Genomic DNA, 12,614 nt, shown 5'->3' on the forward strand with positions numbered 1-12,614 from the left:
GGCTCTGGCTCATCTCCCTTTAGGGGTCAGAACTCAGCTTGGGGTAGGGGCTTTTGGGGGGGGAAGGGTAGTGTGGGAGGGACATGGTGTTGGGGTCGTGAGTGCCGCTGACGGTGGAAAGGTGCTCTCAGTGAGGAAGGCTGTGCGATGTTTCCTAAAGACAGGTTTCAGAGTAGCAGCTGTGTTAGTCTGTATCAGCAAAAAGTACAGGAGGACTTGTGGCACCTTAAAGACTAAAAAATTTATTTCAGCATAAGCTTTCATGGGCTACAGCCCATTTCATCGGATGCATGGAATGGAACATGTAGTAAGAAGATATTTATACATACAGAGAACATGAAAAGGTGGAAGTAAAGTAAAGAGATTCAGGATTCGCCTCATCTCTGGAAGATGTTTGCACCATCCATCGTTCGTCCCCAGCTTTCATGTGACTTGCCACAGGCAGTGAGATCTGAATCGCCCCAGGGAAGCAAAGCTGTGGCAGTGGGTCAATGATATCCCCGGTGCCTGCAGCCCCAAGCCCTCCCCACTCAGTCCCACATGCCCTTCCCTGCTCTCTGAGCTGCCATGATGGAAGTCAGGGTGTTCCTGAGCACAATACTGGAGCATGGACATACCTGAGGCACTGTCCCCGGGGCAGCTGGGGTAAGTGAGAGAGCTTTTTTTTCTCCAAGCCCCAGTTCCTGGAATCATGGGACCATCTGGGAATCTCTGCATCTGTTAACAAATAAAATAAATAAAAATGTGTCTCGCCTGTGCGACTGCAGAGAAAAAGCAGGGAACCAGAATCGCAAAGAACAAACCAAAAGGTGCCCTTAAAAAAGTCTCACAATTTTGACACCAACCTTGAGATTTTTGGGAGGCCTTGACCCGTGATTTTGAAAATTTGCAATGTTCTCCCCCATGGAAGAACAAACCAGCTTACATCACTCAGACCCTGGGGTGCTGGGAGGAGCACCCAGCTCCAGTGTCCAAACGCACTAAGCTTTTTTGTGTCTGCCGCTAGAATCTGGAGTAGCTCCTTTATCCAGTGCTAGAGGGAAACATCAAATTCACCAAGCCAGACCACTGCAATAAGTCAGAGCGGGTTGGATGCCGGTTTCCTGTCTTGCAAGATTTGGGGGATTTTGTCCCACACAGAACTAGGAAAAACAAAAACTCTAAAAAATTTTCACAAATTGATAATCCATGGGGAAAAAATTCAACTGAGACATTTCATTTCAATTGCAACCTTTAATTTTTTAAAAAACTGTTCAGTATAAAAGAACTCCAGTTTCCTAAAGAAAAGTCATTTTGATCGATATTTTGTTCCAAAAACATCAACCTGGCCTGTTTTGACCTTTCCAAAGCGGTTTCATTTCCCGACCAAAAAAACCGAAAACAAAACTTTTATCAGAAAATTCCCGCTTGGATTGACAACAAGGCTGTATTTCAGAACGCTGGTACCCTTGTGAATGGGACAAAGGCCCCCAAAGCTGCAACCAGCCGTCTACCCTGCTTTTAACACCCTTATTACGTTCTCAGGAGTATTTAGGTTTCTGAGACACGCATAGCTCTGGGCGTGCCCAAGGACTGCCGCTGTGGGACCAGCTGTGAGGGCACAATTCTGCTTGTGCTTGTGTCTGCACGTGTGATTGGATGTGTGTGCAAATGACTGTGTGATCTAGCGTGTGTGAAAGGTTGTGCAGGAGCTTATGTTTGTGTGACCGAACTGACATGCATGATTCTGGACATGCAAGTCCTGCCAATAGTTGCACCAACGCAGACACTCGTGCATAGGCATGCAAAACCGGCGTGCGTTTCACACCCTGGGCTGTGACCCCCTCTAGATCCCTTCCAAGCCAAAGGCTGATTTTGTGGCACTCAGCAACACCCCACAACCACATCAAATGTGAGCAGGAGTAGTGCTGTGTCTACCGTCCTCTAGTGGACAGAAGGGGAGAACCAGCAAGAAGAGGCATGGGGGCAGGCCCCTAATTTGCCCATGGCCTGGAGAGGCTGTCGAATTAAGTAGTGCCCCATCTACGCAGCAAGCCAGCATTGCAGGCCCTGCTCCCCCGATGCTGTCAGAGCTGGGACTGTGATTACAGGGAGCAGGGGCGGAAGCTGGGAGGCAGGAAGAAGGGCAGGAGCGGGAGGGAAGCTACAGGAATTGTTTTCCTGCAGAGTAGTGGGAAGTGTCTTGGCGCCTGAGCCAGGACTGGAGCGCGGCTGGAGCCCCCCACTCCTGGACCAGGCTCCCACTGCGCAAGACGCTGCACAGACCCAGCATGAAGCCAGCCAGGAGCTGGGCAGGGGCCTTCTCTAACCAGCCTCTTTGCTCTGGGACTGGGGTTTGTTCTTTGCACTTTTTGGGCTGAGACGGAGTTCATTCGGGTGAGGGGCTGGTGAGCAGACAGGAGTCTAGCCTAGTCACTGGGAGGCAGGACTCCTGGGTTCTGTGCCCCGCTCTGGGAGGGGAGTGTGGTTTGGTGATTAGAGCCAGGGGGGCTGGGTTCCATTCTCTGCTCTGCCCTCTGGGACTAACAACAGGAGGTGTAAACTGGGGTGGGACGCTCTAGTCTTGTGTTTCCTTTAGAAAGATACCCAATCTTGATATACTGACACTCTTCTGAAAAAATGGCCAATCCACCCCGCACATCCCAGGCCACAGAGCCTTGCCCCCCACTCCTGTAACAAACCCCTCATCTCTGGCTGAGTTACTGAAACCCTCAACTCAGGATTTAAAGACCACAAGTGACTAGAGAAATGCGCCATTTACATTAGTTGAAACCTTGCACAACCCTTTCCAGTAGTGGATCTCTAAGCACAGGTTACTTCCAGAGTAGTTCCCCACTTGGGGAAACTGAGGCACAGAGAGCTGAAGGGAGCTAGGTCGGAGGGTGGATCGTCACTGACTGACCAGTTTTGCAACCCCCGTGAGAGAATGTGGAGCACTGTGGTAGGCTGCAGGGACCCCATAGAAAGGAGGACTCACCAAAGGTGTGGCAGGGCATGGCATAGCTGTTCTTTCCTCCCTCGCACTCCCGCAGATGGTCGCTTGGTCCCAGGTTGGTCCTTCATGCCTCGGCCGGGTCACGTTTTCGTTCCACTCCTTCCAGGGGTAACAGCAAGTCTCACAGACAATCCAGGGCCCTTACATCAGATCTTTGGCCCCAAACGCCCAGCCCTGGGGGCCTCACACCCTTCCCTTCCGGGCTTTAAGTCATCCTTATCCCCTTGCATCGGGAGCTTCACGCCCACCTCTAGCCTCACGTGAGCAGACAAAGGCCGATCCATCAGACCACTTCCCATCACTGGCCTTTCTCCAGGCCTGGTCCCCCATTGCTTCCCCTCTCTGGCCTGCTCCCCCGGGTCCCACAGGAGCTTGCTCCAGTCCTGTACCTTCCTCCTCATCCCCCTGAAGCTTTCCTCTTCCCCCCAGGCTCCCCACTTTACTGCCAAGAGCAGGAACTGCAGAATTTTTCCCTTCTGCTCCGGACTTCCTGTCTCTCTGGCAGGAGCCAGCTGGACGTCATCTCTGATCAGCCTCCAGGTGCAGCCAGATGTTTTAATTGGCCCACATTCACCCTTTCCCCACCTGTGTAGGGTAAGAACCCCATCACAGGCCCCAGCCACAGAGCAGGGCCCCGTTGTGCCAGGCACGGCACAAACGAAGGCTAAACAGACAAAGGGTGTGAGGGGAAACTGAGGCAGACAAAGGGGAAGGGGGCTGGGATAGGACCCAGGCATCCTAGGTCCTGGGCTTTATCCACAAGACTTCACTGCCCTCCTGGAGAAAGGGGTTCTCCCGGGCCCTTAGGGATCTGGTGATGCCCCTGTACTATGCTTCCCCGCCTGCCGGGCATGACTGGGAGATTTGGAAAAGAACTGAACAAAGGAAGCGAAATTTCCACTCCAGGAGGGGATCAAGCGTGAGGGAGGCTAATCCTCCCTGGGACAGCTGTCTGCATCTGAGGCCAGGCCTGTGCACGCCGGGGAAGGATGGTACCTGTCTGCCCGCGGTGGGGAGCCCCCTCGCTGCTCCCGGGGCTGGAGGGTGACTGTGGGGTCTGGGGGATAGGCAGGACAAGGACCATAAAGGGGGTGGGCCTCTCACAAGGGGAAAACCTCAGTGGGGACCTCCCGCAACCCCTTGGAGTTGGCAGCTGAGCTGCCACAGGCTCGCTGGGCTCTTGGAGAACGGAGCCATCAGGATGTAGGGGAGATGGGGCACCGGACTGATGGATCAAACGGCTCCATCTCCCAAACACCCGCCCCAAATCAAACCATGAGAGGGGTGTTGAGCAGCACAACCCCCCCACACACAATGCGGAGGAGTGAGCTTCCGTCGCTTCACACGCTCCGTTACTTCGCAGCCCCACAATTGTGAAGCTGGATCAGAACAGGCTCCCATCTCCGGCCAGCACCGGCTGCTTGAACCCTCCTGACCCCCGATGGCTCAAGCTGGATTTATGCCCTGGAGCATGGGGATTCGTGCACCCCACTGGGTACTTTGTTTGGTGGCTCAGACGACTCCAGCTCCACCTGAACAAGCCAGCACGGCATGAATAATTCGGGCAATGGGAACTAAGTGGGGGGCCCATAAACCTCCATCAGGGTCAAGAGGCAACCATCCCTAGGGGCAGTTTCTCTCCTCACAGACGAGTGCAGGGCTTCTTGCAGCTGGGCACTGCGGGAGACGGGATACCGGGCTAGATGGCCCTGTGGGTCTGATCCACTCTGGTAGTTCCTACGTTCCTAGACAGAAGGCGCTGCTAGGGAAGTAGGAACAACCCCATAGGGCCAGGGAGATGATCCTGGTTCCGGGGCGCTGTTTTGAGCTGGCACCCCCCCCAATTTAATCCTCATCCTGCCCCCCCAATCGCTCCCCACCCTGAGCCCTGGGGGACTCTGAACTTCCAAGCTTCGATCCATGTCTGGTTTTTAGTGGCATGATCCTGCCGCTGGGTGCAGCGGGGTGCCCTCGCAGGGGGCCCCAGGGCCGGCAGCCAGGAGAGTGCTTCAACATGAGTGCAGCACACAAAGCGACCCTTGTGAGCCAAGCTGGCAAATCCCCCCAGGAATCCCAAGCGGCTGCTAATGCCCTGGGCAATGTGCTGCACCTTCAGGGAGGTGGCCAGTCCCTCCTGGCCATTCCCAGCAGGGCCGGGGAGACGCCGCCGTTAGGGGTCACTGGCCGTGACAGGCTCGGACCTCACTGAATCAAAACATGGGGGCAACCCAGGAGGGCAGGATCAGCCCCCACCATCTATCCAGCCAACACCCTGAGACCGATCGGCAGCTAGACAGAGCGGCCCTCACGTACGCAGAGCGGACGCATCCATCCTGCTCTCTGCTGCGGGCGAGGGTGCGGGTGACGGAGCAGAAAAAGGTGCCAAAGTCCAAATTCTGCTCCACCACCATCTCTCTGCTCGGGGAACATTACCGCGGGCATCTTCACCCACCTCCAACTCCCTTCATCCACTGCCCACCCCTAGGCCAAGGCTGTCCCCAGGCCTCCAGGGAGCAGCTGGGTGGAGAGTGCTGAAATCTTGATGATTAGTTTGTTTCTTAGGTGCAGGGATTAGGTGAGCCCTAATCCTTTCAGTGTGATGGAAGCCCACATGCACTGGAGTTACACCCACACACACACAGGTGTCTGTGTCCTGCCCCCCTAGCCTTCTCCCAATGGACCCAGACATTCGAGTTGGCCACCATCCTCATGCTCCATGTCACCTTTAGATCCCACCCCCCATGCCCTTTGAGGAAACGCTCTCCTGAGGAACTCACCGCTGCAGGAGCTTAGAAAGACAGAAAAGGCCAGATTTGCCAAGATCCCATGTTGCAAATTCAGAGGCTGGGGTGCGCCTGCCTGACACCGCGAACGAGCGCAGGCGTGGGTTGAAGCCCTTTCGTAATATCTGCAGCAAAGCGAGTTGCACAAGGCCCCCGCTAATTGGCTCTGGTTCCAATTGAACTCAGGGTTGCCTCAGAATCAGGCCCCAGTTGTGGGGGCCCTGTGGAGTTCTGGATCACGAGGGGATCAGGTCCTGAAGATGGGAGGTGGAATGAGCACTGGACGCTCATGGGGACTGAGCCAAAGGGACCCCTGGCCTGGCAGCTTTTCTGTAAACCCTCCCTTCCCATGCAGCCTTGCAACAATACAATGCTGCGATGCCAGAGTGCCATGGCAGCCCCGAGAGGCAGGATCCCTATGCCACTTCCACAGTGATTCTGGGAATTGTTCCTTATTAGTTACCTCCTGAGCCTCCTCTGCTACAGCACAGACATTTGGCTCCTTTAGTCCCACCTGCTTCAAGAGAATGAAGGATTTGCCAAGCCAGGGCGAGCCAGCTAGGCTGCTACCCAGTGTATCATTAATACAGCAACAACTAGGGGCCCAAACCGAGATCAGGGCCCCGTGGGGCCGGGCGCTGCCCCGAGCCCAGAGCGAGATCAGGGCCCCGTGGGGCCGGGCGCCGCCCCAGGCCCAGTGCAAGGGACACCGCCTGCCCCAAAGAGCTGCCAGTGCAAATAGGCAAAGGGTGAGTTTCCCCCTTGTAGAGATGGGGAACCCGAAGTCCAGGCTGGTTCAGTGACTTGCCCAAGTTCATTCAGGGTGGCTAGCAGAGGCAGAAACCAAACGCAAATCTCCTGAGGCCCAACTCGGTGCCTTATCCACTGCCCTGGAGGGGGGACGAGTGGGGCTGAACCAAGAGGGTCTGATTTCAGCCGGGCCCTAGCTGTGTGTGCCAGCTGGAGCTCAGCTATGCCAGCTGGTGGGCAGGCTGCTCTCAGGCCAACACCGACATCTCACTATCTAACACCGGCCTCTCGGTGTGCTCCATCAAGATCTCTCTCCTACAGCTCTGCCCACCGCAGTCACACACACAGTCTGCTCGCTCTTCCGGCCAGCCGGATCTGTCATTAGAAGGATCCAGAAGCGGGTCTCTTCCAGCGTTATATAAATGAGCCCGTTGGCAGAGCCTTTGCTTGGAAGGGGTGTGAAAGCCACATGATGCCGGCCGGTCCCAAGAGACACAGGAGACAGGCCTGCCGCAGGCCAGAGGCTTAAGCTGCCGGGTGTTTGTGGCACAGGGGAATGGATGTACTGGGAGAGAAGGCAGCCCGGAGTAAGAGCCAGGTTCTGGGCCCATGCCTGCAGCCCAGCACACGGCTCTGGGTTTGCTCCAGAGGCTGTGAGCACAAGCCCAACAAAGACAGCCTTTGCCCAGCTAAGAGGATTATTTTTCAGGAACACGCCGCCTGCTTCCTCGGAGTGCTGGGCCCGACCTCACTAGTGGTGCTTCTATTTGGTCTCCTGTCGATTGCGTTGCCATGCAGATGTACAGGCAGGAATGAACGGGGCCCTGGGCAGCTCAGGTCAACTAGCCCCCTCACGCGAGAAACTCCCCTGCCCTAGTTGTAGCGTGTACAGCTTGGGGAGGGTCTGGCCAGCCCTTTGACAGGAGAGTGCAAAGGAAATCCAGGGGTGCTGCAGGGCTTGCTGGGGGGGGATTCAATAAGGGGTGCTTTTCCCTTGCAGTCACTGCCAACCACCCGAGGCCCCAGCGTGGTGCTGGGGGACGCTGTGCTGCAGGGAGTGGGGTGGAGGAATCAGCAGGAGGTGCTGTCCCTTCCCAGTCAGTGCTCAGACTCCCGAGGGTGCTATGCAGCTTGGTGTGTCATTTTCCAGAAAGCCAGGCCCTCTCAACCTCATGCTGCAGGAAATGTGCTAGCTCCAGACTCCCCCTCTCGAGGCATTTGAAATTCCTCTGCCCTCAGCTGGAGAGTGGCCTTCACTTCCTGTCCTAGCCAGCGACTGCTGCATCCTACCCCAGGAGTGGCTGCATTTCAGCGTGGGGATGTGATTCATAGTGCCAGTGTAACAAATCAGCATACGCCCTGGCTGCTGAGAACAGGGCTGGAACCCCATTGCTTCTACTTTGAAAGCTCAGGCCCGAGCCTCTTGAGCTAAAGGAGAATTTCCGTTAACTGCTGGCCATAGAGGGGATATGACACACAGCCAAGCCATTCTGATTCCATCCAATCAGTTCTTTACAAGCTGCACGCCCTCTGTGTGTAGCCACAGAGTGACTCTGTGTTCACCTAGCATAGGCTGAATTTAAAGCCAAGCAATAGAATCAAATTAGTTCTTTTTGCACAGTCAGTAGCATCTTCCTCTGGGCATATTTACAGCCTGGATCTGTCCTAATTGACAGAGAGAGGACAAGGATGGGGAGGGGGCAGAAGAAATCAAGAAGTACTTTTTCAAGCCCAGTGGGAAGCTGTGCCACGCGAAGCTATTTCCAAACCTTTAAGACATTAATTCAAATCCTGCCCTGGGGTCAAAGGCCAGACCTGAGCAGTGGCCACATGGCAGAGCGGCCCTAATTAAAAGACTGACTTTCTAACCTCACCTCAAATGGCACAGTGCATCTCCAGCCACTTGGGAATCATTTGCAGAGTGCAGGGGAGGGAAGAAACACAAACAAATCACAGCCCAATTAAAGATGAAAAGTCCCTGGGGAGAAAGTCTGCTTGAATAGGCCAATGTTTCCCAGCCTGTTAGCTTCCTAACCCACACGAAGCCCTGCCTGTGCTAAACTTTTTGCCACCAGTGTAGCTTGCTGCAAACAAGTGTATCTCTCATCTGTGTTATGGCAGCACCTAGCATCTCTATCCAAGAGTGAGAGGCAGGCCCTGCCCTGAAGAGCTCACAGGCAAAAGAGCCAGGACGGAGGAAAGGAAAATATACATATATACATATATATATATATATATATACACACACACATACACACACACACTAGATAGATAGATTTATCTCCATTTTACAGACAACAGAACTGATGCTCACAGAGATGAAGGTCACACGTGGAGCCAGGAATACCCCAAGGAGTCCTGACTACCAGTGCTGCTCTAACCACTAGATAACACTCCTTCCCCAGAATCAGGAGTCCCAGGAGCCCTCTCTCTTGCTAGCCACTAAACCACACACCCCCACCCCCAGAGCTGGGAATAGAGCCTGGCTTCCCCAGTCCTGGCTCTAACCACTAGATCAGATCACTCTTCCTCCTACATGGCTGGTGTTGACCAACTTTGCCTTCTTTTTAAAAAAAGATGTTTGGATAGAACAGGACACAAAGCAGCTCCCATTAGTCATTCAGTCCAAAGGTCCTGTTCATTCTCAAGACACCACCCGGAAAGGGAAGGCAAAGGATCCACTTTAGGGCTGGTTGCTTGAAGAATTTCCAGCCCAGGGAAATTCCAAAGTTGCTTTCCCACCAGATTTCAGAGTAGCAGCCATGTTAGTCTGTATCCGCAAAAAGAAAAGGAGTACTTGTGGCACCTTAGAGCACATTTATTTGAGTATAAACTTTTGTGACTTAAACCTGGTTCCAACAGCAAATGGTTGTTGATAGTGAACAGCTCGGTTTAGAGCCAAGGATTGAGGATACACTTTTTAAGCTAACACACCACTGCCCTCCAATGGTCACTAAGCCTCTTTACAAGGAGACTAGAAATTATGCCTGTCAGATTACGTTCCAGAGATTCAGGACTCTGGTTTCATTTGCCAGCAGTGAAATTTCTACCAATTTCTCCAGAACCAATTAACTATCCTCCTTCAAAATGATCCTCTCTCAGTGCAAACACACACGATTCGTTGTTTATATTTTTGAATCTGAAACTCCTTCGGGGGGGGAGGGGAGAAACAAAATTTGTTCCCAATGTATGCAAGCGACATCCATAAATTTGCAATTCTTATGCAGAAATTAATAGCATCTGAATTATGATAGCACCTAAAAGTGACAGATCCATGCCCCATTGCTCCAGGTGCAGCATAGACAGAGTGAGAGACAGTCCCTGCTCCCAAAGAGCTTGCAATCTGAATTGGTGCTTTTCAACTTTGTCCAGGCCATGACCCTCTTCAACATACAAGGATCCCTCTTCCGTCACATGTAGCAACATGGTAAGGAGAGGGTTGTGATCCCCTCACAGAACAAGGGAATCTCAAATAGGAGCAGAGAGGTTATTTTATCTCTGTATTTGGCCCTGGTGTGACTGCTGTGGGAATCCTGTGTCCAGTTCCGGTGCCCACAATTCAGGAAAGAGGCTGATACATTGGAGGGGCCAGAGAAGAGACACAAGCATTGTTAAAGGAGTGGAAAGCATGCCTTATAGTGATAGACTCCAGGAGCTCAATCTGTTTAATTTATCAAAGAGAAGGTGAAGGGGTAACTTGATCCCAGGGTATAAGTACCTAAAGAGGGAACATTTTGATGCCAGAGGGTCTGCAATCTAGCAGACAAAGGTCCAGCAAGATCCCGTGGCTGGAAACTGAAGCTAGACAAATTCAGACTGGAATTAAGGTGCAAAATTTTTAACAGTTGGGTGATTAACGCCTGGAAGAACCTAGCACGGGTCACGGGTGGAGTCCCCATTACTGGAAACATTTAAAACAAGATTGGATGTTTTTGTAAAAGATAGACTCCAATCCAATCATAGCTATTGGACCTGAAACTGGAATTTATGCCAGGATGGCCTATGACCAATGGTATACAGGAGGCAAGACTAAACCATCACAGTGGTGCTGTCTGGCTTTATAATCCGTGAAATGCCTTGGAGAAGGTGATATTTCTGGGACACTAAATGACTAGGGAACTGAGGCTGCGATTTGCCTGGTTCTAATCCCAGGGTCGCTCCAGTGGGCCAGGGTCTGGGCTCAGGATTAGAACTTGAATCCCTCAGTTCCCAGTCTCCTGGCCTGTTCTCCCAGGAGCTCCCAAGAGTCTGCTGTCAGCCTTGACTGGCCGCCAGCTGGCTCCTTAACTCATCCCCTTCTGTCCTAAGCACATCAGAGCAGCCGGTGCTCTCCCATCCCATACAAAGGGGGAGATGTTTGGAATGAGGGGGCTGGTGCTCTGCATTCCCCCCCTTTTAAGGGGAGGATATAATTAGTTCCTTTAACAATATTTATCCAGGAGGGTTGTTTGGGCCTTAACACATTACTCTGATCAGTGGCCTAGCTGAATTTGACAAGGCAGATCACTGCACACACAAAGCCCTAGGTCCTCGCTGGGCTGGCAAGAATGATACTGATTATACAAAGCTAATACCAGTGGGACAAGTCAAATATCCTGCCTGGTGTTTTAGGAGTTCACAGTAAGCAAACCCCTGGGTATTTTAGAAGGGAAATATCACCCGACATTCACTGCCCACTGCTGGGGTGTGTGGGTACTACTGCCCTCTGATGGCTAGAATCAGAACTTCCAGCTAATGGGAATTTCTTTTATAGATCCAGGCCTAGGCTTTCGGAGGAGGGGGTTCTAGGTTCCATTCCCACTGCCACCACTATAGCAGAGTTCAAAAGGGAGCTAGATAGATACATGGAAGATAGCTATTGATGGACCTACTAGCCAGGATGGGCAGGAATGGTCCCTAGCCTGTTTGCCAAAAGCTAGGACTGGGTGACAAGGCACAGATCACTTGATAACCTGTCTGTTCATTCCCTTTGGGGCACCTGCCATTGGCCACTGGCAGGGGACAGGATATTGGGCTTGATGGACCTTTGGTCTGACCCAGTATGGCCATTCTTATGAAATTTGAGTGACCACATTGTGCAGCACTGGATGATCACAGATGGGGCTGAGGAGGTGGCAAAGAGCAGCGGCCCTATTTTAAGCATAGAAGTTCATCAGGTTTTGTGTCCTGACCCCCCACCAGGCACCGGCTCCTCCTAAACAGGATGTTCTTTATTAGGGGCCTCCTGCTCAACACAGATCCTAAGGCAGAGTGGAAAGGAACTGGTTAGATGGATGGTCTGTTGGGATGCAGAGGGATAAGTGCTGACTTCCCAACAGCACTGTACATTTCCTTTTGACAAGGCTGTTTATTAATAATAAATACCTGGCTGTTGATTAGCATTGTCACCCAGGCTCAAAGTGCTCTGCTAACAACAAAGCCGGGCCAACCCCCTCTGTAGGGGAGGCACTTTTTATCCTCATCTTACAAAGGGCCCTAGGGAGGGGATGCAAATTGCTGATGGACGCAGCCTGAGTCAGGGGCCAGCTCAGGACTAGAAATCAGAAAATCCACTCTGTGGTTCCCTGCTCAACCTGTACCCCCCATGCCCCTCCCAGAGCAGGGACCAGAACCCAGGAGTCCTGCCTCCCCATCTCCTGCTCTAATCCGTAGTCAATATCCTCAGAGCAGGTAATAGAACCGTTAGCATCCTGAGTCCTGGCCCCCCCCCCACTCTAACCACTAGCCCACATTGCTTCCCTGTAAGATACAGAGATATTAAAAGCTTTGCAAACAAGAAAAAAAAAAAAAAACACCCCCAGCAAACTCCACTTGTCCTTTTTAAGCAGAGGGGACTGCATGTCCTCAAAGGTCCATCTGCCTATGCTATCCCAGAGAAAATAAAGCAGTCCTGACACACCAGCACTGTAATCCCACTTAAGGTGGCTAAAACAGGGCTTTCGCTCTGCCACACTGTCTCCACATTTAATGTAAACTTGTCAAGTGCAATCAAGTCAGCACTGCAGGGTAATCTGCTCAGAGCCCTTAGCACCTGCACTGTGGTGATTTGACAGATGTACCAAGAGATGGAAGGTTCCCTCCATGCC

At 52.6% G+C, this 12,614-nt stretch overlaps 1 protein-coding gene across 1 annotated transcript in view; it reads right to left on the reverse strand.

Annotated features, from left to right (window-relative positions):
• The window catches only part of CRX (cone-rod homeobox), a 37,583-nt gene extending 32,768 nt beyond the window's left edge, over positions 1-4,815 (reverse strand). The window contains exons 1-2 of the mRNA XM_043501089.1: positions 2,978-4,815; positions 618-717 (exon numbers count right to left, since the gene is read on the reverse strand). The gene's annotated coding sequence lies outside the window, so the exon portion shown is untranslated. The remainder of the gene's footprint in view (positions 1-617; positions 718-2,977) is intronic.
• Between the last annotated feature and the right edge of the window lie 7,799 nt (positions 4,816-12,614).

The sequence above is a fragment of the Dermochelys coriacea genome, chromosome 23, assembly GCF_009764565.3.
Source record: "Dermochelys coriacea isolate rDerCor1 chromosome 23, rDerCor1.pri.v4, whole genome shotgun sequence".
Taxonomy (NCBI): Eukaryota; Metazoa; Chordata; order Testudines; family Dermochelyidae; genus Dermochelys; species Dermochelys coriacea.